The sequence below is a fragment of the Ictidomys tridecemlineatus genome, chromosome 9, assembly GCF_052094955.1.
Source record: "Ictidomys tridecemlineatus isolate mIctTri1 chromosome 9, mIctTri1.hap1, whole genome shotgun sequence".
Classification (NCBI taxonomy): domain Eukaryota; kingdom Metazoa; phylum Chordata; class Mammalia; order Rodentia; family Sciuridae; genus Ictidomys; species Ictidomys tridecemlineatus.
This window is the reverse complement of record NC_135485.1, coordinates 37,416,417-37,439,693: the sequence shown is the minus strand read 5'-3', so window position 1 is coordinate 37,439,693 and position 23,277 is coordinate 37,416,417. Positions and strand designations below refer to the sequence as shown.

At 38.7% G+C, this 23,277-nt stretch overlaps 1 protein-coding gene across 1 annotated transcript in view; it reads left to right on the top strand.

The window, feature by feature from the left end:
• The first annotated feature begins 480 nt into the window (after window positions 1–480).
• Window positions 481–23,277, top strand: part of Fryl (FRY like transcription coactivator) — a 230,864-nt gene continuing 208,067 nt past the window's right edge. The window contains exon 1 of the mRNA XM_078021273.1: window positions 481–704. The gene's annotated coding sequence lies outside the window, so the exon portion shown is untranslated. The remainder of the gene's footprint in view (window positions 705–23,277) is intronic.

The window sequence follows — 23,277 nt, the reverse complement described above, 5'->3', positions numbered from 1 at the left end:
CTTCTGAAGATTTTGAATTTTTCTCTTCTCCCTTTCCCTCTTCCCTCAATACAGGTTGTTTGTTTGTCCTCGACCCCTACCAACATTTAAAGGCAAAGGCGCTTAGAAAAAGGCAAAGTGGGGAAGACTTTGCGACTGTCTCTCTCAAATCGGTAAAAGGGAGAGCGATAATGGGCAAGGGGCGTGCAGACTAGCCCCTTACTTGCCCAATCAGGTGCACAGGAAGATGTCCTTTTACCAATAAAAATAAAGTTCGCTTTCCGGAGGCGGGAGGGTGAGCCTTGACTGCCAGTTCTCCAAAGCAACGTTAGAGGAAAGGACAGAGAGTGATTAGAGGTAGGGCCAACCCGGGAAAGGGGGCGGGGTGGAGGCGGGGGTAACCCTGAGCGGCGGCTGGGCTGGCCAGTGGAAGGTGAGGACTGCTGTTCCTGTTGTAGTGTTTCTCGCCAATCAGGAAGACGAGGAGGTGGGCGGGGCAGGGAAGGGGTGGGTAGAGCTCGCAGCACCGCCGGGCGCCCGTCGGGCTCTGGGAGAGAGAAATCCGGTTAAAATCAGAGTCGGAGGGGGGTTTAACCACAGATCGGTTCCGATCGGATTATTCCTTAAAGGGGACGCGCCATTGTCAAGAGATCGGAGCCTGGGGTCCGAGGGCGGGGACCGGCGGCGCCTGAGGAGCAAGGCAGCTGCACTTGGACTGGGGACGGGTAGGTGTTGCCTGGGTAAAGGCGCTTCATTTCACTTTCTTTTCCAGCCCCCGGGCAGGCGCCGGGATGCTCGCCGACTGGCGACTACAGCCCGGGCGGGAGATGAGGTCGCCGGCCCTCTCCCGGCTGCCCTTCCTGGTGGGAGCCGAGGGGAGGCGGGCCAGGATGGCTGGCAAGCTTCGCCGCCCGGGCGGAGACTCCTAACCGACACTGTGCCGCTGTGTAGCCCCGAATCAACCGAAAACCCGTCGGAGCTACGGCGGGTCCTTGGGGAGCGCCGCGCGCCGGGCTCTCCCGCGCGCCTCCTCTTCCAGTGCCCGGCTCCACCCGCGCACCCGCTCCACTCGGCGCGCGCCGCCGCCGCTGCCTCGCGCGCCTGGTTTCTCGCGCGCCCGGCTCCCCCTCGCGCTCCCGGCTCTGCCGCGCGCCCCGCGCCCCTGGCGCGCCTGCTTCCCTCGCGCGCCTCCTTCTTGCGCGCCGGGCTCTGCTCGCACACCGCCTCCTCGCGGACTCGCGAGAACCGCCCGGCTGGGAGGAAGGCGGCGGCTGGGAGGTGCAGGGAGGTCGGCGGCCAGGGCTCTGCCGCCCAGGCTGTGAAGGGAGGGCTTGGGAGCAAACTTAGCACAGCGGCTGGCTGCTCCCGAAGGAAAGGGGCGGCGGGGACCCGTGGCGCGCGCGGTGATCGCCACCCGGGCCGGGCATTGTCCGCCGGTTCCTATGCTCTGGTCTCTCCGCCCACTGCCCGCGGTTGTTGGGAGGGGTGCGGATGCGGGCTCGGTGCCCGAGCGGCCCGAGGCCGGCGGCGCACCCCCAGACCTGGAGCCATCCCGAGCCGGGGTCGGCCCCACGCGCTCAGCGGCAGCCTCCGCCCGCAGGCGGGCCGGGCCTGCAGAGTGTCTTTGCTGCTCTCAGTCTCCGTACCAGTTCAGGCGCTGAGTTTGTCCCTACAACTTTTCTTTGCCGTTTGATGGAAGTTGTTGCTTCCGGGCGGCAGGTTCTTTGGTTGTAGACTCTTTCTGTATTCTTGAGAGGCTGATTTCTAGGGCGAAATGGTTCTTGGTTGCTGATGGTCTTTACTACCATCACAGTTTCATCCAACATCGCATTTCTTGCGCATCTGCAATTATATGGGACCTTTAACCTCTCCCGGGCTACAAGAAAAAAACAAGGGGGTTGTTGAGGGGCAAGAGCTCAAGGTAAAGCTAAATTTGACTTACCTTTTGAACTGTGCAAAGTGTTTCTTGACTTGCCTGGCTGAGGCTGTTTTGGAAGGGTAGAGAAAAGACTCCCCCCTCCCCCCGCCCCCCCCAAAGTTGCCAGGGTCTACAGGATTAGGAAATAAAACTTTTGATGACAATAAAGTTGGTTTTATAAAATGCCATTCTACCTAGCCGGTAGCATCTGTAAAATTGATTTCTGCTACTGAACTTGCAGGTATTATAACGAGCCCGAGGAACTTTTACTACAGGCAAAGCATAAGAGATCTTTTCATTTTGAGCATTAACACTATGCTGTACCTGTCAATAGTTGCTAAAGAAGTAATACAAACAGCACATCCCTTGACTAAGTATTTAGAAAATAATGTTTTTAGAAGCATGTCATTTTTGACAGTTTCTTGTGCAGTGCTTTGTAGAGTACTTGAATGTGAAAGTTACATCCATATAAACAAAGTAGCATTGGGTATGTTATTCTACTTCTTCTTATTTTTTTTTTGCTACTCATTATCAAATATAACATTGCAGTTTGTCTTTTTTCCCATTGCATGTTACAGTATTTTGAAAAAATTACTTCTTTAGGAAGGGTGAATTTTTATTGGAACATCTGGCCTGTTGTTGTTTTAAAGCAATACTGACTTTTAAAAGTATGTGTTGATTAACTGGTTGTCTAGTAACTTCTGAATGGCATGGAACATTATTAGTTCCCAGGCTCAGGAATAACAACACAAACCCAGAAACTGTAAAAGGAAACTAAAAGCTGATTTCAGATAATAATGTTTGAAAGATTATTCTTTATACATATGTTAGGAAATAAGACACAAAAACAATTGTTAATAGTCATCTTATGGTGCCTGGCATTGTTATACCTTACACTCCTCCTCCTTTTTTTTTTTCTTCTTTTCTTCCCCTTCCCATTCTCTTCTGGGAAGGGTATCAGGTGAGCTTTGAGGCATACTCTTCCTTTCATCTTATTATAGAATGTAGATAAGTTTCAAAATTTCCATCTGTGTTTTTTAAGATCTTATTTAAACAATAGGGGAGAGAATTTCTGAACTTTTAAAAGAGCACATAAAAATAAAATGTTAAAAAACTGTATCTTTGAATAGCTAGGCTGAATTTCCCGGAGAGAGCATATTCTTTTCCAGTTTGCTTATCATATTGTTTTAAGCACACTGTTTCATTTATGTACATTGCCAAGACATTTCTTGAGTTGTGGATTGTGCCTTGAGATACTTGGGAGGGTGGGCTGTCCTCCATTTCTGTGCAGATCCACTGCATCACTGTGTACTTTTCTAGCCCAATAAACTGTTGTCCTAGGCCTTTGTGACAGAAAAAGATAATGTCCTGTAAAGATTGTTGAGATAATTAAAAATTTCTTTGAAAAACACATTTTTGACAAGTTACAATAAAAGCAATTGGTTTAAAGTCAGTAGAAAATATGCTAATCTAGTTGCTCTTTATTTTGTGTGAGATTGTGATTAAGTTTTACAGTATGTTGTTCAGACATCTTTCTGCTGGTGATCATTTATGATATTACAGTTATTAAAACTAGATTGAGGTTGGGACTATAGCTTAGTTGGTAGAGTGCTTGACTTGCATGCACAAGGCCCTGGGTTCTAATCCCCAACACCACCAAAAAAAAGAAAAAAGAAATATTTGGGCTGGGGTTGTGGCTCAGTGGTAGAGCACTTGCTTAACATGTGTGAAGCGTTGGGTTCAATTCTCAGCACCATATATAAATACATAAAAATAAAAGTCCGTTGACAACTACCTCCCCCCAAAAAAAGAAAAAAAAAAAAAGAAAAAAAGCTAGATTCAATCTGCCAACATCTGTTAAGTAGCCTTTTCTTTAAGGAGTATGATGGGGAGATAAAGTGGAAGTGGATGACAGTCTTGCTCCCAAATGTATCCAGTTTCATGGCAAGAACCAAAATTACTATCCATAGGAAAAAGTGGGCGTGCATATACAGGCCAGGCTTGGTGGTGTACACCTGTAGTCCCAGTGGTTTGGGAGGCTGAGGCAGGAGACTAGAAAGTTCCAGACCATCCTCAGTAATTTAGTGCAGCCCTAAGCAACTTAGTGTGACCCTGTCTCAAAAGATAAATAAACCAATAAATAAATAAATAAATAAATAAATAAATAAAGTGAGCAAGCTAGGGAGTGGCTCAGTGGTTAAGCATGCGCAACACACACACACACACACACAAGTGAAAAAGATTATGGAGTTTGATAAAAATCATTAATAGAAGTTGTATCATTAACAGGAGCCGTGTCATTTTTAAAGTACTTGAACATTTTTATTAGCCCACCAATATTCTATGAACAATGAACTATAAAGAAGCTCAAATATTGAGTTTTTTTGGGGGGATAGTAGGTATATGTGTGTTTAAAAAAATTTCCTTATTACTTAAGTGTCACATGCTCATTGAAAAATGTATAGAAATTAGAAATGTCACACAACACTGCTCGTGTCACATTGTAACTATTGCTAGTGTTGCTGTTTATTCTTACAGTTTTTGTACTTTTATCCTCAGGACTGTCTTAAACTATTTCTTTAAAATTCTAATTAGTAAGTTGTGTTTACTGGGAATGGAGAAAGCGAATCATTTTTATACACCTTTTTATATTAATTTCCCTCGGTTCTGTAATTCTGGTTTCTTTTACTATTTGTTAGGATACAAAGCTATCACCAGCATGTTTATGTTCAAAACATAGACTTCAAACTTTTCAAAATTGAATTGAGCCAGAATATTTTACCTGCCTTTAAGATTTTTGGAGTAGATGTTTGTATAATTTCTCCTAATTTCTTTATTCTCATTTCTAGAGAGAACTTTGCTTTGAGATTGCCATCACACTCCCAAGGAGAAATACAGGTTTATTCATGATCAAATCACAGAAGGAGGTTTTACTTTTAATTCTGGGTTGCTTCTTAAAATAAGAGAATTACAATTGAGGCTGGTGATATAGGTGAGAATAATCTATTGTTCTAGGTGCTTCTTTAAGCTAAACCAGTGGAGAAAAAGGTTTAACAAAGGTTTCTAAATAGAAAACCCAGCTCAAGCTGCCAGGTGGCTTAATCAGCTGGAAATCTCCATTCATTAGCAAAATTTTAAGAATTGTGCCTACTGTGTATACTAAAGTAGGCTTGAGGATTAATTCTATTATTCACTGGTTTGTTTACTGCTCTGCCCAGCTTTTTCCAAGGTCTCTTAGCTGACTGACCTGATCTTCCACAGGAGTTGCATTAAGGTCCATAGAGCCTGTTGAATTAAACCTGGGAGCACTAGTATTTTTGTTTATTGCTGTTCACTGGGGTAAAACATTGCTGAAATAATGCAAAGCAGATATATCTTTCCTTATTCTTTGCAGCATTTATTAATTTCAAAGAACGCTTTTCTAATAGTTATCTCCTATAGTCCCCACCATGGTCTTTTGGCTGGTTATAGTATCCTAGCAAATAATTCATTTTTTGCTAATAGAGTGGTAAAACATATTTTTAAACCCATTTTGTCCCATTGTCTCAGATATGGAACACCTATGAAAACTTAAAACATATTATTTATGGTAACTTAGAAATAATGATGTTTTTCAAGGTCTATTTTTTTTTGAGATAAGTAATAGATTATATAATATATATATATATACACACACATATATAAAGTGTGTATACATATATATATAGTGTGTATATATATAGTATGTATATTTAGATATATATGAAATATAAGCTCTAGATTATGACTTTCAACTTATTTAATATATCTGTTTAGATTTTGTTGAAATAGTCACAGAATTGATAACTTGGGACTAAATAGGTTAAGTGTAAATGCTGAAATAGATTCCTTTACCAGGATTTGTGTTTTTTTTATTATGAAAAAATTTTTTAAAAATTCATATGTATTAAAAATGTAGCATGAAGTGTTTTTAACTTTTACAAAGTGGACCCCACCTTCTCTTCCAACTTGATCTTTGTTTTAGTGGGAGAAAAAATTGAATTGTTAAGAAAGGGAGTTAAGAAAGGACTGTTAGTAATGGGTTCATACAGGCCAGGAAAAATATCTGACCGAGGGTTCATCATATGGAGTTTGACTATAATTCAGCAATTTTGATTTGCCAACTTTTGTAAAGAGTGAACATTTAAAAATAACGGCTTCTTAGAGATGAAGTTCACATACCATACAATTCACCTATTTGAAATGTACAGTTCAGTGGTTTTAGTATATTCTAGAGTTATGCTGCATTACCAGAGTTTTATAACTTTTTAATAATTCCATCACAACTCTTTCTCTGGACCCAGGCAACCACCGATCTACATTCTATCTTTATACATTTGCCTATTCTGGACATTTCATATGGATGAAAACTAACGTAACTAACGTGTTGATAAATGTTCATCTCTATGTTATTTGGTCCCTCTCCATGTGTATAACTCCTAGGAGCAGATCCAAGTAGGTGCTTTCATGTTTGTAGCTCCAAGTCTAGAAAGATTTTCTTTTTATTTCAGTGATGGGGATGGAACCCAGGGTCTTGTGCAGGCTAGATGAGTATTCTACCACTGAGTTACACCTCTAACCCAAGGATTTTCTTTAAGAGGAAATTCATCTAAATCCTAATTCTTCCTAAGCCTGAGGAAAAATGCGAAAAGAGACTTTTTACCCAGGGAAAATCATTAGACTCATTGTGACACTTCTTGATGCTTATTTAATCATTTGGCAACTCTCTTCAAGTAAACAATTTATGTTCCACATTCTGCAGGCTCAACTTAATGGGTAGTACTTTATTTCACTTTTTTATACCAGGGATTTAACCCAGGGGCATTTATCATTAAGCTACATTCCTAGCCCTTTATTTTTTATTTCTTATTTTGAGACAGGGTCTTGCTAAGTTGCTGCGGTTGCCCTGGAACTTGCAATCCTCCTGTCACAGCCTCCTTAGTCTCTGGAATTATAGGCATATGCCACCATCCCTGGCATGGGCAGTAATTCATTAAAAAAAATTAAAAGTACTTAGTAAATTCTAATCATTGGTAAATGTAATGTGACTTTTGCATCTTATTGGGTCATATCATTTTATTTGATCAAAATGGTGCTTCTTGGTTTATCATGATACATTTGTATGACATATTGGAAGTGACCTGGTAGGCACTTAATCGGTGCTTATTAATTGCCCTATCTCTATGATTGTACATTTCCATCATCTTTTCTAGTCCTTATTTTCCATTGTATAATAATAATAAATTTATTGACTGCTTACTAAGTAAGGTGATAAGTACTTGTGTACTCTCTTTTAAAGTAGCAGGCTGCAGTTTATTTTTTGAGAATCTTTTGTAATTGTTTCCACTGATTGTAGTTTTGCAGCTTTTTAGGCATGCTTTTGTTTTAAGATTATTTTGAGTGACCATTTTTGATCAAACCTAAGACTCTTTGATACTGGTGCTTTCTTGATCTTTCTAGGAGGTGTCAAAAGATTTTCACCAACTGCATCCTGTTGTTGAATGACAGCAATTGCAAGATACATCTTTATTTCAGAGCATCCATACTGCAGAGAGTTTAAAGGTTTTTTTTGGGGGGGGTGTTTGAAAGCTGATGAAAAAGGAACATTAGTTTGTTCACCTACTGTAATACAGCCTCATTTTTAGATGGTAAAATATTAACATGTATTCATTGTGTGAATAGATTTCAGCATGATACTTTAACTTCTTAGGAGTCTTTTTTTTTTTTTTTTTTTTTTGTGGTGCACAGTGCCTTGTGCATGCAAGGCAAGCACTCTACCAACTGAGCTATATCCCCAGCCCCTCATTTTGTTTTGTTCTATGATGCTGTTTGGTATGCCTCCTTATTTCATGGTATCTTTGAGGTGAACTAATTTAGGTCATACCAAAGAATGCAGGAAAGACAAGTATAGTTTATAGTTTCATTTTCCATTTTAAAACTTAAGATAGATCATGCTGTCATTATACTGGTAAAAAATAATTAGTTTGGTGGTTCCATCTGTGTATCTAGAATGTCAATGAACTCACAATAGTTTATTTGCAGAAGAAACTTCAGCCATTCATGTCCTCAGACAGCAACTCAGAAACCACCAAAATTTTTTTTCTTGTATTTATTTATTTGGTACCAGGAACCAAACCCAGGGGTGCTTAACCACTAAGCCACATCCCCAGCCCTTTTTATTTTGAGACAGGGACTTGCTAAGTTGCTTAGGACCTCACTATGTTGCTGAGGCTGGCCTCAAACTTGTGATCCTCCTGCCTCAGCCTTCTGAGTTGCTGCAATTATAGGTGTATCCCACTGTGCCTCATATTTTGTTTCTTGGGGAAACTGTTCCTTTCCAAGTTATGTCTGTATTTTGGAGTTGATTTATGTATTACTTTACTGTTAGCTGTTGTGACTTTGTTCTTATTACACCTGCCAGTAGTAGTGTCCTGTCTCCCATCCAAGTATTAACCAGGTCTGAGCCTGCTTAGCTTTTGAGATCAGATGAGATCAGCACATTCAAGGTGGTCCTTCTCTTTCTAATTTGCTGCTTTGGGTGTGCTTATAAGAATAGAGCATGTAACTATGCTTGCTGAATAGTGGATAAAAATGAGCTCATTGTGGGATTCGGGATCTGCATGAAATTGTACTATTAGAATTTTGTAATAGAGGTTTTTATTGCTTAGAAGACTCAGTTCTTTCTGGGTATGGACTCTGCTATAGGTAGATAATGCTTCTGGATAGCAGAGAGTGGTATATCACAATGGTATAATTACCTTGTAGATGTTTAACTTTCTCTGAATAATGAACCTCATAAAATTCTGTCTTTTTATCTAATTTAAGTGGACAGAGAATACCTGTTTTTCTTCCTTCTTTCCTTCCTTTCTTTTTCTTTTGTGTATGTGTGTGTACCTATGTACTTGGAATGGAACTCAGAGCCTCATGCATGCCAAGCTCCTGGTCCACCACTGAGTTGTATCCCCAACCCCTTTTTGAATTAATACACTAATTCTTGCAAGACCTATTAGAAACCCTATGCATGTACTCTTGTATACATTGGTATTTTGTTTGTTCAATTACAGAAATTAATGTAATTCAATGAGCAGAAATTAAAGGCTTTAAAGAATGATGAGGCTGCATGTAAAATAGCCACATGTGCCTGTAGTTATTTTATAAATATTTATATTTATCTGTGATAGTCTGTTTTATTCGAGGTAGAATTATCTTTGTAGATGCCATTTTCTGGGTTTGTGTTGATACAACTTAGACTATGTCTTGTATTTAAATTCCCCGGCAACACTGAACCTTTAGTATATTTTCAATAGATATTGTTTAGAGTTTTTTTTTCATATTTATTTTTTAGTTGTAGTTGGACACAATACTTTACTCTATTTATTTATTTTTATGTGGTACTAAGGATCCAGCCCAGGGCCTTGCATGTGCTAGGCCAGCACTCTAATGCTGAGCCACAGCCCCAGCCCCTTGTTGAGAGTTTCAATCATATATTTTTTATTGTTGTTTAACTTTTTTTCTGTTGTAGAACTTATACCCATAATACTTCTATCCATTTCTATTTTTGTGAAGAAATTATTTAAAATAAATTTTATTATGTATATGTGTGTTTTATTGTATTATGTATAAACAGCATGATTTTTAAAAATTTGTTCTTTTTAGTTATATATGACAGTAGAATGTATTTTGACATATCATACATACATATATGTGAGTATAACTTCCCATTCTTGTGGTTGTACATGATTTAGGGTTATCCTGGTTGTGTATTCATATATTCCACATGATATATATTTAAAGAGTTCTTTTTATTTTTTTTAGTTGTTGATGGACTTTTATATTATTCATTTATTTATATGGGGTGATGAGAATTGAACCCAGGCGCTTCACCACTAAGCCACAACTCCAACCCCACAACATGATAGTTTAAGATGTATACCATATTTATAGTAAAATGGTTACTGTAGTGGAACAAAGTAACATATCCATCTTCTCACCTAACCATTTTTTCCCACTGTGCCAAAAGCAGCTATAATTTACTCATTTAGCAAAAATATCAAATACAGCATACTATTATTATTATTTTTTAAATATTTATTTTTTAGTTTTTTAGGTGGAAACAATATTTTTATTTTTATGTGGTGCTGAGGATTGAACCCAGTGCCTCACATGTCCTAGGTGAATGCTCTACCACTTGAGTCACAACCCCAGCCTACAGCATACTATTATTAATTATTATTTTCATGTTGTTCATTAGCTCTTTTGCTTATTCACCTATATATTTGCTACTTTAACTACCTTTGTTTATCCCTTTGCTGTTTTATTCTGTATATATTTGGTCTTTTAAAAAATGTTTTTAGTCATAGGTGGGGATAATACCTGTATTTTATTCATTTTTTAATGTGGTGCTGAGGATTGAACCCAGTGCCTCATATGTACAATGTATGTACCACTGAGATACACCCCCATCCTTATTTTTATTTTTATTTTTAAAGATTCCACATATAAGTGAAATTATGTAGTATTTTCCCTACTGTATCTGGTATATTTAATTTACCAGATCCATCCTTGCTGTGGCAATTGGAAAGATCTTCTTAAAGATTGAATACTGTTCCATTCATGCCCACCTATCCCACAGTTTCTTTGTTCATTTGTCCATTGATGGACACCTAAGTTGTTTTCATGTCTTGGCTATTGGGAAAAATACTGCAGTGAACATGGGAATTGAGATATCTTTATGAGGTGATGATTTCATTTCCTTTGGGTATATGCCCAGAAGAAAGATTGCTGGGTCATATGGTGGTTCTATTTTTAATTTCTTTAGGAATCTCTGTACTGTTTTCTGGAATGCATGTACTAATCTAATCTACATCCTTGTGCACCAACAGTGCACAAGTATTCCCTTTTCTCCACACTCTCGTCAATACTTCTATCTCTTGTCTTTCTGATAATAGCTGTCCTAATAGGTGGGACACAGTATCTCACAGTGGTTTTAATTTGCATTTTCCTGATGGTCAGTAATGTTGAACACCTTTCTGTATATCTGTTGGTCATTTTTACATCATCTTGCCCATTTTAAAATCAAGTTTTGTGTTTTCTTGCTCTTGTATCTATATTCTTGGATATGAACCCTTATCTTATATGTGATTTGCAAATATTTTTCCAAATTTGAGCATTGTCTTTACATATTGTCAACTGTTCTTTTGTCCTGCAGAAGTTTTTTAGTTTGATGTAGTGTCATTTATTTTTTCTTTGTAGTGTGAGCTTTTGGTGTAATCCAAGAAATTATTGGTAATGTCAATGTCAGGGAGCTTTTCCCCTATGTTTTTTTTCTAGGAGTTTTATGATTTGGTCTTTTTTCTACTTCAAGTTGACTTTTGTGTATGCTGTATGATAAGGTTTCATTATTCTGCATGTGGAAATCCAGTTTTCCCAACACATTTATTGAAGAGATTGTTTTTTCCTCATTGTGCTTTGGGCACCCATTTTTGGAAATGAGTTGACCATATATGTTTGGATTTATTTCTGGGATCTCTATTCAATAACCATGGTCTATATGTCTGTTTTGTAATTTTATGATACTGTTTGAATTATGATAGTTTTGTAGTATAATTTTTAAAAAAGGAAGTGTGACCCTGCTTCCCATTTAATTTTTTTCTCAGAATTCTTTGACTATTAGGTGTCTTTGTAGTTCCATATGAATTTTAGAGTTATTTTTTCTATATCTGAAGAATGCTATTGGGATTTTGATAGGGATTGCATTGATTCTATATATTATTTGAGGTGGTGTAGACATTTTAGCAATATTAGTTCTTCTGATCCATGAACATGGACTATTTTTCCATTTATTTGTGTTATGGTGAATTTCTTCCAACAGTATAGTTTGAACACTAAAGGAGGTCTTTCACCTCCTTGGTTAAATTTGTTCCTTTTTGTTGTTATTATAATTGAGATTGTTTTCTTAATTTCTTTTTCAGATAGGTCATTGTTAGTGTATAGATGCACAGTGGATTTTTGTATGTTGACTCTGTATCCTGTGATTTCACTGAATTCATTCATCATTCCTTCAGGCGTTTTTGGTGGAATCTTTAGGGTTTTCTCTGTATGAAGATATAAGATCATGTCATCTACAAACTGAGACAGTTTTATTTCTGCTATTCTGATTCAGATCTCTTTATTTCTTTTTCTTCCCTAATTGCCCTGGCTAGGACTTCCAGTACTTTGTTGAATAGAAGTGGTAAATGTGAATACCCCTGAGTTGTTCCTGATCTTTGAGGAAATCTTTCAGCTTTTCACTGTTGAGTTTGATGTTGGCTGTGGATCTGTCAAATATGGCACCAGTGAAGTTCAAATTTTCACTACAATGGCTTGATCATTGTAGGATTACCTGAGGGGTACAAGTATTCCACTTTGAATTTAATACATTTGATGATTAAGTAGTAGAAATATAGTAGGTCTGGTATGATTTTTTTCCTGAGGATTTATTTACATTGTTTGAAAACTCCCAAATTCTGAAATCACAAAATCATATTGTTTCTTTTTTTCTTTCTTTCTTCTTCTTCTTCTTCTTTTTTTTTTTTTTTTTTTTTTTTTTTTACAAATACAAGTGAAGCTGGTGTCATTCTGGAAACACTTATTAAATTCAGTCAACATAATTATTTCCTTTCTTTTGGGACCTGAGCCTTGTTGCTGCTTAACCCCAATGCTTCCCACAGCTCTCCCTGGAGAATGGTATAAAAGATGAATTTTCTTTAACGACTGTATTTTGGTGCTAGAGGTGATAGAGTCATCACAACTTGGGTATCTATTGTTAAAAATAATTAAAGTTTGTTTTCTTTCATTGTATACTTTGGATTTTATTCCTGGGTATAGCAAATTTTGGTGCAAAACTAAACGTGAGACATATAGAAATCCTTGCTAAGCCCTCCTGTATCTCCCCACCCTCAGTGTAAATGAAGCACATGACATAGTGCTTGTGGTAGACAGAATCCTAGATCTCTAAGGATATCTACATCCTAATCCCTGGGACTTTTTGAGTGTTATGTTATCTGGCAAAAGGGAAATGTGGTATCACCTGGAATTTAAGTTGCTTATCAGCTGACCTCAAAATAGGGAGTTTATCCTGGAATGTCAGGTGGGCCTAATGTAGTCATGAGAGTCCTTAAAAGTAGGAGCAGGAGGCAAATGAGTCAGAACCAGTGAGAGTGTGTCATGAGAAGGAATGAACAGGCCGCTGCAGCCCGTGTAAACTGGCACAGGTAGGAGAATGGATTCTCCTTGGAGCTTCCAGTGAGGAACTCAGCTTTGCCAACACCTCTATTGTTAGCCTGGTGAGACCCATTTTGGACTTCAGACCTCTAGAATTGTAAGATAAATTTGTGTTGTTTTTAAGCTACTAAGTTGATGGTAATTTGTTATAGTAGCCATAGAAATCTGATTTAGTGCTTACTTAGTACATATTAGGAGCTTAAGTAAGCATTTTCTTTCTCTCTAACCTGCTCAGTTTAACCCTTGTCTACTTTTAACACTCCTGCGTATCCCTTTTCAGAGAAAAAGATGTCCTTCATCTTTTCTTCACTTGAGGCCCAGAATCCCATACTCTCTTCCACATTTTCCTTCACCTCCCATATCTTCTTTTCTTTTCTGTCTTTCCTGCTCTGTTGAGATATGCATAGAGTTGTCTTATTTGGGGAAACTTCTGCTTGATCCCGACTTCCTCCAGTTACCACACTAATCACCCAGATGAACCAAACAGCCTTATGTGTTTGCCAAAGTTATCTGATAATTTTCACTTTAATTTTAATTCTTTATAGGCTTATTAGATGTGATATGAATTAATATAAGTATCTGATACCCTTTCATCAGCAATGTGATAGGTGTGATAAACTTGGGAAAGAATGGGAAGAATTTACCATTGTAGACAATTAGTAAATTATCAAGCCCTTAGTAAGTAATGAAGAGGAAGCGCCAGATGACTGAGTGTTGGGGTGAGTGGCAGAGGCAGTAGTAGTAGGTACCATGAATGGCGAAGTAGAGCCGTCCTTTAGACTATAAACAATCTCTAAAGACTTTGTAAAAGGGATATTTAAAGTAGGAATATACTCTTAAAGGAGCTAGGGAAATTGGCTTCAATAAAATAATTCATAGTTTGAGAAATTCAAAGATTTACCAATTATATTGTAATTTCTGTAAACACATGGGGAAAACATTCCTTTTCCCATTGAACTTTTTATGGTTGAGTAAAAACTTGCAAAATTTAAAAAGTTGTAAGTCTAAATTATAGTAAATTAATAACACATTTGTCTCAAGTAGGGCATGATGAGAGATCTTGATTCCCTGTGTTGCTTTGAGTAATACATATTGCTTTTTTATCATTACATTTTAATGTTAGTATAAAAATCTCAGTATACGTTTTGAAACCTACTATCATCTAATCAGTAATGTTTATGTGCTTAAAAACATTGACTGTGATTATGTTTTTAAATGAGAGTATTTCATGGGCCCAGTAAAGACAACCAATGTTAGACTAACCTTACTTCTTTTTAGAAAGGATTATTAGACTGTGGGTCAGGAGAAAGTAGAAGATATAGTATAACTGGATTTCAGTCAGGTTTTACATTTCTGTGTTGCCATGTTGTTCATTCAGGTGAAAATGTGATTAGATGAATAGTACCTCCAAATATTAGTGGGTAATGAATAGATAACAACTGGAGAGGAATTTCTAGTGGCACGCTGAACTTCATTTTTGCATTTTTTGTGATAGCATGACCATTTTGTAATACTTATTTCTATATCTATCAGATTTTTGGATGACATGGATTTTTTTAGAGTTAACTTATTTAAAATAACAGTTCTGACTGAAGTGGTGGGCCAAGGCTAACATGATATTTTAATAGGACTTGCTGTGAAGTCCTATACATGGGTTCAGAAACCAGCTGCACAATTATAGGGGTGAAGGAGATGTGGTTGAATACAAGCAACTTTGGTATTTTAATTACTGTAATAAACTCAGCATGGACATAGAATATAATGTGACTACCAGAAAGCTTCACAAAATCTTAGTCTGGATGAACAAGAGGAGGAGGCTCAGAAGAGGGCGGGTGTTAGGCGTCTGCTACTGGTATGGTACACAATGCTATTTGCAATTGAGTGTACTGTTCTGTTCTGGAGGTAATATTTCAAAATGAGTCAGAAAACAGAAAATAACATGTCAGTGAGGATATGGAGAAATTGAAGCCCTCATACATTGCTGTGACAATGTGGAATGGTACAGCAGCTGTGGGAAACACTTTGATTCCTCAGACACTTAAACATGGAATTACCACATGTCCCAGGTATTCCACTCTTAGACCTGGACTCCAAAGAAATGACTTCAGATATTCAAGCAAATACTTTGGATAATGGATATGCCAAAAAAACAGTTAGAAAGGAGAGATCTGATTAGAATAACTGTTATCAAAAGACAACAAATATCAAATGCTGGTGAGGATGCAGAGAAAGGGAACTCTTATACACTGCTGGGGGACTGTAAAGTAGGGCAGCCATTGTGGAAAACATGGAGGATCTCTGGAAAACTAAAAGGATAGAACTACCTACTGTGTGATCCACAATTCCACTCCTAGAGTATATATATCCTGAGAAAACAAAATCAGTCTTTCAAGGAGACATCTGTACTCTCCTGTCTGGAATCAACCAATTTGGGTGTCCATTGAGGGGTAAATGGGTCTGAATTAAAAAAAAAAAAGTAAATGTAGAACAATAAATAGTAATTATTTAAAGTCTAGAGATAAACCCTTGCATTTATGGTCTGTAAATATTTTTTTCCCTCTCCTGAAAAGGGTGCCCAGATATTACTGTAAATAAAGGGAAAGAAGAGTCTTTTGAACAAATAGTGCTGAGACAACTGGATTTCCATTTTTGAAAGAATAAATGTGAACCCCTTCCTCATACTGTACACAAAAATTAACCCCAAATGGATGATAGACCTAAATGTAAGGGCTAAAATTATAAAAATTTTAGAAGACAGTATAAGTAAATCTCAGTGACCTTAGGTCAGGCAAAGCCTTTTCTGAGTCAAGAGCAAAAGCACAATCAATAATACATTAAACAAATAAATGGGATTCGATCACATTAAAAACATAGTTGTGTCGGGCTGGGGATGTGGCTCAAGTGATAGCGTGCTCGCCTGGCATCTGCGTGGCGCTGGGTTCAATCCTCAGCACCACATAAAAATAAAATAAAGATGTGTCCACCTAAAACTTAAAAATAAATATTAAAAAAATTCTCTTTCTTAAAAAAAATAGTTGTGTCAAAGGGTACTGTCAAAGTGAAAGACAATCCACAAAATATGTGAAACTATCTGCAAGTCATATCCAGTAAAATAAGAGACTTGGATCTAGACTATGCAAATGACTGTCACTACTCAATAACAGATAATCCAATTAAAATGTTGAATAAATTGGTGAGTTTTATGGTATATGAATTACATCTCAGAAAAAGCTATTAAAAATGAGTCAGATGGAATATTGAACTGTAGATGACATCTGATTTTCCTGACCTTTCTTTTACTGCCCATGGCTGCAAAAAAAAAAAAAAAAAAAAGTGTCTTTTTTTTTTTTTTTTTTTTTGCTTAGGTGCTAAAAGGCAAGAAGTAGGGGATGGGGTTGGCATGCTGTGGCTCTGGATCTTCCTCCTTTTTCAAAATTGATTTGAGAAATTTCAGAACTTGCAGAAAAGTTGTGAGAATAGTAATGTGACTCATTACTGATATTAGTGAGTCAAATTGAATATGCTCAAAGATTTCTAGTCTCATGATAAGATTCAAAATTGAAATCCTTCTCTGTCATCCCCCAAATTTTCACAGCTGTAGCTTTTATACCCTCAAGGTTGTAAACATTCTCCCTGTTCTGTAGCTTTAATTAAGTCTTTGGTGCTTTAATTTTAGCTTGATCCTGAGTCTTTTCATTATCTTACAAATATTCACTGTAAAGCAGTGAGTTATAGTTACATTTTCTTTCCTACTTGTCCAGTGTCATGACCCCATGCCAATAAAAGGAAGATGTTCACGTTTCAAGGTCAAATGGATTTTCTTTCTGGCAATCCATCAATTGTTCAAAGTGGTGTCACATTCCCCCCCACACACTTGAATCATGATTTCTTGAATAGCCGCCTTTTGTATCATTTTGGTCATTTTTGTGCATTTAACAGAATATTGAACTGTAGGTGACATCTGATTTTCCTGACCTTCCTTTTTCTGTCATTGGCTGTTGTGACTCCAAGCATCTTTTTCTTGCTTATGTTCCAAAAGCCAGAAAGCGAGGATGGAGTGGGTGCTGCTGTGTCTGGATCTTCATCTTTTTTCAACATGTTTTTGAGAACTTCAGAATTTACAAAAAGGTTGTAAAAATGGTAATGTGAACTCTTGTCTAAGTTTTACCTAAGTTCATCAGTTAGAACTATTGCTGTATTTGCCTTTTCCTTTCTTTGTCTTGTTTCTATATCTGGGTCTGTATCTAGTTGTAGCTCTAGAGTTGTTTTTACTTTGGTGAATTTTTTGAGAGAAAGTTGCAGATAGCATGACTCTCTACCCTTAAATACTTCACATATCATCAAAGCAAAGGCCTTTCCTCAAACAATCATGGAACAATGATTTGGTTGAGAAAGTCTCACATTGTTAATATTTGTTTGCTTTTGTGGTACTGGGGATTGAATCCAGGGCCTTGTGCATGCCAGGCAAGCACTTTACCACTGACCTACATCCCCACAGTGTTAATGGTTGCAGGTTGCATTCTCCGGGAAGCAGATGCTCAGAAAGAATTACAGCTGTACAAAAGTAAAGGAGGGATCAGGATCAGACAGGTGAGGCTGTTAGCCTGTGATTATACTCAGTCTGCTGGTACTAGGGGCAGACCAGGGCTCAGGATCGTCCATTAGAGAAGCTCCGTGGTGGGTAGAAATTGCTTGACTTCAGTCACTGCCTTTCAGCTGTGGCCTGGGGCTGTATAGAGAATCCTGTGACTCTGTCTTGAAAACCCGTAGCTGACTTGAATGAAATGAAGACTGGAAGCTCTTAGTTAACTTTACTCCTCACACCTAGCAGTGAGTCTTTGGAATGTGAGTGGGACCAAAACAAAACAAAATACAACACAACAAATCAACAACAACAACAGCAGCAAAAACAAAACAAACAAACAAAAAAATTGAGTTCCTTAATAAGGAGGAAGGGCCAGGGACAGACAGCAACATTCTGTTGGAGTTTTCTGTTGCATCTCTCTCTCTCTCTCTCTTTTTTTTTAAATTGAGAAAAGAAACTGCATTTTTGTCATTAAGCCAGCTTCTTAATTATTCTGGCTTTTGAACAGCATTCGTTCCTTTCTTCCTTTCATGGAGTTCACCAGTTTTCTGATTTAATAGGGTGAATTATTGTCTATTCCTGCCTCCCAGCTGCCATCCTGGGATTTCTTTTTCATTCCACTCTTGGATCCTTTCCACTGCTTCTTGTGTATCTCATGTCAGATTTTATGGGTTTGCATCCTGGTTTTGCTAAAGGACACCTTCAAATAAATGTTGTATTCTGCCTTGTCACTTGATTGATCATTTGTACATAAAAGTCGAGGCCAAAATTACTTCACTTCAGAGAGTCTTGAGACACTGGCCTGTCTTTTGCGATGGGGAGCCTGTGATTTTTTTAATCAGATTCCTGATTCTTGTGTTTTTGTTTTTTTTCCCCCTCGCACATTATTTAAAAATGATCTTTTCTTGGTTGCTGTAGAATTTCACAGAATTTGTCTCTTTTTCCCATGGAACAGAGGGTATTCCATCCCACTCATTCATTCATTACCTGGTTCCCTATCTTATTTTGTACCTCTAATGTTGATCTTATGTCTTTTTGTTTGTTTGTTTTGTTTTTAGTTGTAGTTGAACACAATACCTTTATTTTATTTATTTATTTTTATGTGGTGCTGAGGATGGAACCCAGAGCCTCACACATGCTAGGAGAACATTCTACTGCTGAGCCACAACCCCATCCCCTGATCTTACGTCTTTTAATGTAGATGATTTGAACAGCTCTTTGACACCCTTGACCTGTTTGACAGATGCTGCTCCCATTAGTCATTCCTCTTTCCTTGCTAATGAAGCCAAACTTTGCTCAGATATTGACTGTTCATATGCTTTCTGGAATCTTCCTCAGCCCCAAGGGGCTACTGTTAAAGGTTTCTTAGCCTAAAGTTATTAGTTTCATTCTCCTTGCCCATGATTGGCTTAGCCATAGTGACACATAAGAGAAGCCTTCTGGGAATCTGGGGTTCTTGAATTTATGAAGGTATGCACCTTTTGTTAGCTCATGTACCTTGGAACTGCTGCAGCCATCTTTGGTCAGAGAGGAGAAAGCAAAATGATGAATAACCCTCAACTAAAAATTATCAAAAATTGAACACTTAAATCTCTTAAGTCTGCCCCCCCCACACACAGTTTTTATTTTTGATTGCTCAGGCCAAAAATTTGCAGTTTTTCTTCTCATTCTCTCACATTCATTAAGAAGCTCCTGTAGCCTCCTTCTCAAAATTATAATCGTCTTTTTACTTTACTTCATCCTTGTCCAAGCTACTCCCATTGCTTGCCTGCGTTACTGCCATAGAGCAGTATGTGGAACCTCGGGGGGCTCCAACTGACCAGGCTTGTGGATTGCCATAGTCCACATTTGACATGAGAGTGACCTGGGAGGATGTGGGACAGGAAACAGCTTCCTTGCAGGGGTACTCTTGATCCCCTCTCTCATAAGGTTCTTAGTAGCGGCCAACACAGACACACAAAGCAGTCCACAAGAATAGCCACATGGGTGGCTTAGGAGTCCCTGTTCCTCTGGTCATATCAGAAGCCATTATCTCATATGACAGCCCATGATCCTAGAGCTTCCAGAAACCCTATAGGCCCAATCACAGGCATCTTTACATTGGTCAGGCCTAACATTATGGCTGCTTACCAGGTATTCAGAGTTACTTCTGAGTCCCTTTGCAGTTTACCAATGGGTCATTTTTACCCTAAGCAGTGTTGCCTGGTAACACAGCTGATGTTCTGCTTGTATGGTTTCCAGGGAATAGTGCTAACAGAACTAAGTTAACTGAGTCCAAGAGCTATTTCTCATGCTGAAAGACAGAAGTTTTGCTAACACTTCAGTTCCAAATAGCCTTCTAAGTAAGGTCTCCCTGCCTCTGTTTCTACCCTCTTTCTCAGTTCTCAGCACAGTAGCCAGAGGGGCCCTTTAAAATGGATGGCAGGTCATGTTACTCTCCACAAAGCCTTCGGTGACTTCCCACTTCACTCAGTACCATGTCTGGAGGCCTTAGCTGAGCTGATCCTGAGAAACTGATGTGACTCCATTTTTGAGAAACCAGCTTCTACCTCAAGGCCTGTCCAGAGGGAGGGGACATGACCCTTGTCCTTAGAAAAACCCACAGAATGCTCCCAGGCACATAACCACCCTGCTGAGTTGTTTAACTGGAGGGATAGCTGCGCCAGGTGTCCCTGATTCAAATTATGCTAGGTGAGGACCCATAGCAACCCCCTTGCAACCACCAATCAGCATGAGACAGGGAAAATATCTGAAATGCCAGGTGACCCTCTCAGTAATTTCAGTGATTGATAACATGATTAGGCCACCCTGCAGTTTAGCTATACACTCTTGCAACCCCTCGAGACCTAAACCAATCAGTTCATATGTCTCTACCACTTGAATTAAGGGCCAGGACTCACTCCTCGGGACCAATGCATCGGAAATGGTTGTGAGTCCATGCATGAGCTTGCAATAAAGACTCTTGTGTGATTGCGTCGGATTCGGCTCCTGGAGGTCTGTTGGGGTCCCAAAAATCTGGCATTAATCCTTATAACCTCTCTGATCTTTTTTCCTACCATTTCCTTGCCATCTATCTGTTAAATGGTTTAGTTGTCTCCAGGTGTGTTCTCACCCAGTGCCTTCATTGGCTCTTTCCCATGGTTGGAATATTCTTATCCTTCCTAAAATACCTCCTGCTCTTTTCTCTACCCCCCCTTTTTTTTTGGTACTGGGGTTTGAACCCAGGGGTGCTTAATCACTGAGCCACAGCCCCAACCACCCCACCTTTTTTGGGAGGGGGAAGGTTTATTGCTATCAGAGGAGAAACACAGGGGATGTCATTCTGCCCATCAACAGGAACTGGGGGCTTTTAGGGAATAGAGGTGGGAGGGAATGGGAGGGAGAAGGGGAATTGCACAGAAGATGGAAGGAGACCCTCATCATTATACAAAATACATGTATGATGATGTGTGGGGGAAAAAAAGAGAGAAATGTGTCACATTAGATTGGGTAGAGAGAGGTGATGGGAGGGGAGAGGAAGGGATGGGGGGATAGGCAGGGCAGCAGAATAAAATAGACACTAGTATTGCTGTATGTATATACATGACTGTATGACCAATGTGATTCTGCAACCTGTACACTTGGAAAAATGAGAAATTATACCCCATTTGATTCAAATGTATGATATGTCAAGATCATTTTATTGTCACGAGCAACTAATAAAAAAAGGTGATTCAAAGGCTTCATTCCACGTGTTCTCTGTTGGTGTTGTAATTCACTTGTTCATTTGGGAGACAAGTCATTTCTGAGATCTTCTGATACTGTCCCCCAACCCCCAGCCTTTTTATTTTTGAGACAGAATCTCACCAAATTGCTGAGGCTGTCTTTGAATTTGTAATCCTCCTGCCTCGGCCTCTCAAGTGTGGGATTATAGGCATGCACCACCGTGCTTGGCTAAAATAATCCCTTTGCAAAAAGGTCTCTCACAACCCCTACTGTCCTGACACTTGCCCCTGTGCTTCTTTTCTAGCTTTTCATAGTGTGTCTCACCTTTTCATACTTCATAATTTACTTATTGTGTCTGTTGTTTATTGTCACCCGCTGTTAACATGCTGACTCCATGAGGGCAGGATTCTTTATCTGTTATGTGCAATGACATATCTCAGCAGCCTAGGGACATAGCCTGAACATAGCCGATGTTCATATTTTTTACGTATGTGTGTGCCTTATGCAAGACATTCATCTGTTTCCCATATGTATTGGGCAGAGGTGAGTGGACCAGGAATGGTGGGCTACCTCTGATGCAGTCAGCTTTGGTGTTTTGGGCAGTCTTAGTGTTCAATTGGGAGGAAACAGATCCATACACACATACACCCCTTCCCACGATGGCCAACTTTACTTCTCATGTTCTCTTGGCCAGAACTTTGTAGCAACAGCCAGTTATAAGGAAAGCTGGGAAATGTAATTTTTAAGTGGGTAGCCATGACTATAGCTAAAACTTGTGGGTTCTATTACTAAAGGAGGGGGAATGGAGATGAAGCTATAATAGGATGCTTGATAATTGACATAAGTGAACAGTCACTTCTAGTGGGCTTCCTCTGTGCTGTTTCAAAATATCTGCATTTTATCTTTATGAAACCCTTTCACAATAGGTCCTTTGTTATCCACTTTTGGTAAGTGTAGAATTTAGAAGTAAATTTTTAATGGGAAGACTGATTTAAGTTGAGATTGTGGCATTGTCTTTGAAATAGCAATACACATATTATTGTTCATTTTCAACAATGTCCTCCTTTTGTTTTAATGGCAACCAAGCTGAAAACATTCTGTGTGAGGATTTGTGGAAACAATTGGAGTTAGAGCCAGCTGAGGCAGTCTTATCAAAAAGCTCTCAGGATTCTTCACGACTTTTGTGAATTGAATTCATCTCATTTCATTTTCTTTAACTCAAGTTAATGAGATGATCTTTGGTAAAATCCACATTGCTAACAATTCTGAATCCATGTACTGTTTTTAGTCTGGACAAAATATTAACAGATTGGAATAAAATAAGTTTTCAAGCAGTGTTCTATCTTGCCTACCCTCTTCACACTGGCAACTCGTTTACTGTAGTACAAAGTTTTCAGTGAGAAAGATATTTCAAGAGTGAGGGTTCTTTTTAATATTTTCCCCCAAATAACCTTTAAGAAATAATTTTTTAAAACATTGTCTACTTTAAAATTATCTCCAACAAATACTGCCTTGTGAGGTTTAATTAATTTGTTTTTAAGCCCTCCACATGTGAGTTACAAATCCAAGGAGGTTAGGGGCTGGGGTTGTGGCTCAGCAGTAGAACGCTTGCCTAGTACGTGGGAGGCCCTGGGTTCCATCTTCTGCACCACATAAAAATAAATAAATAAAATAAAGGTATTTTGTCCAACTACAACTAGAAAATAAATATTAAGAAACAAAACAAAACAAAAAATAAATGCACAGATGTTGTTACCCAACTCTTGCCCTGGAGTTTTTTAGGGGGTGAATATATTTGCGTGGGGACTAT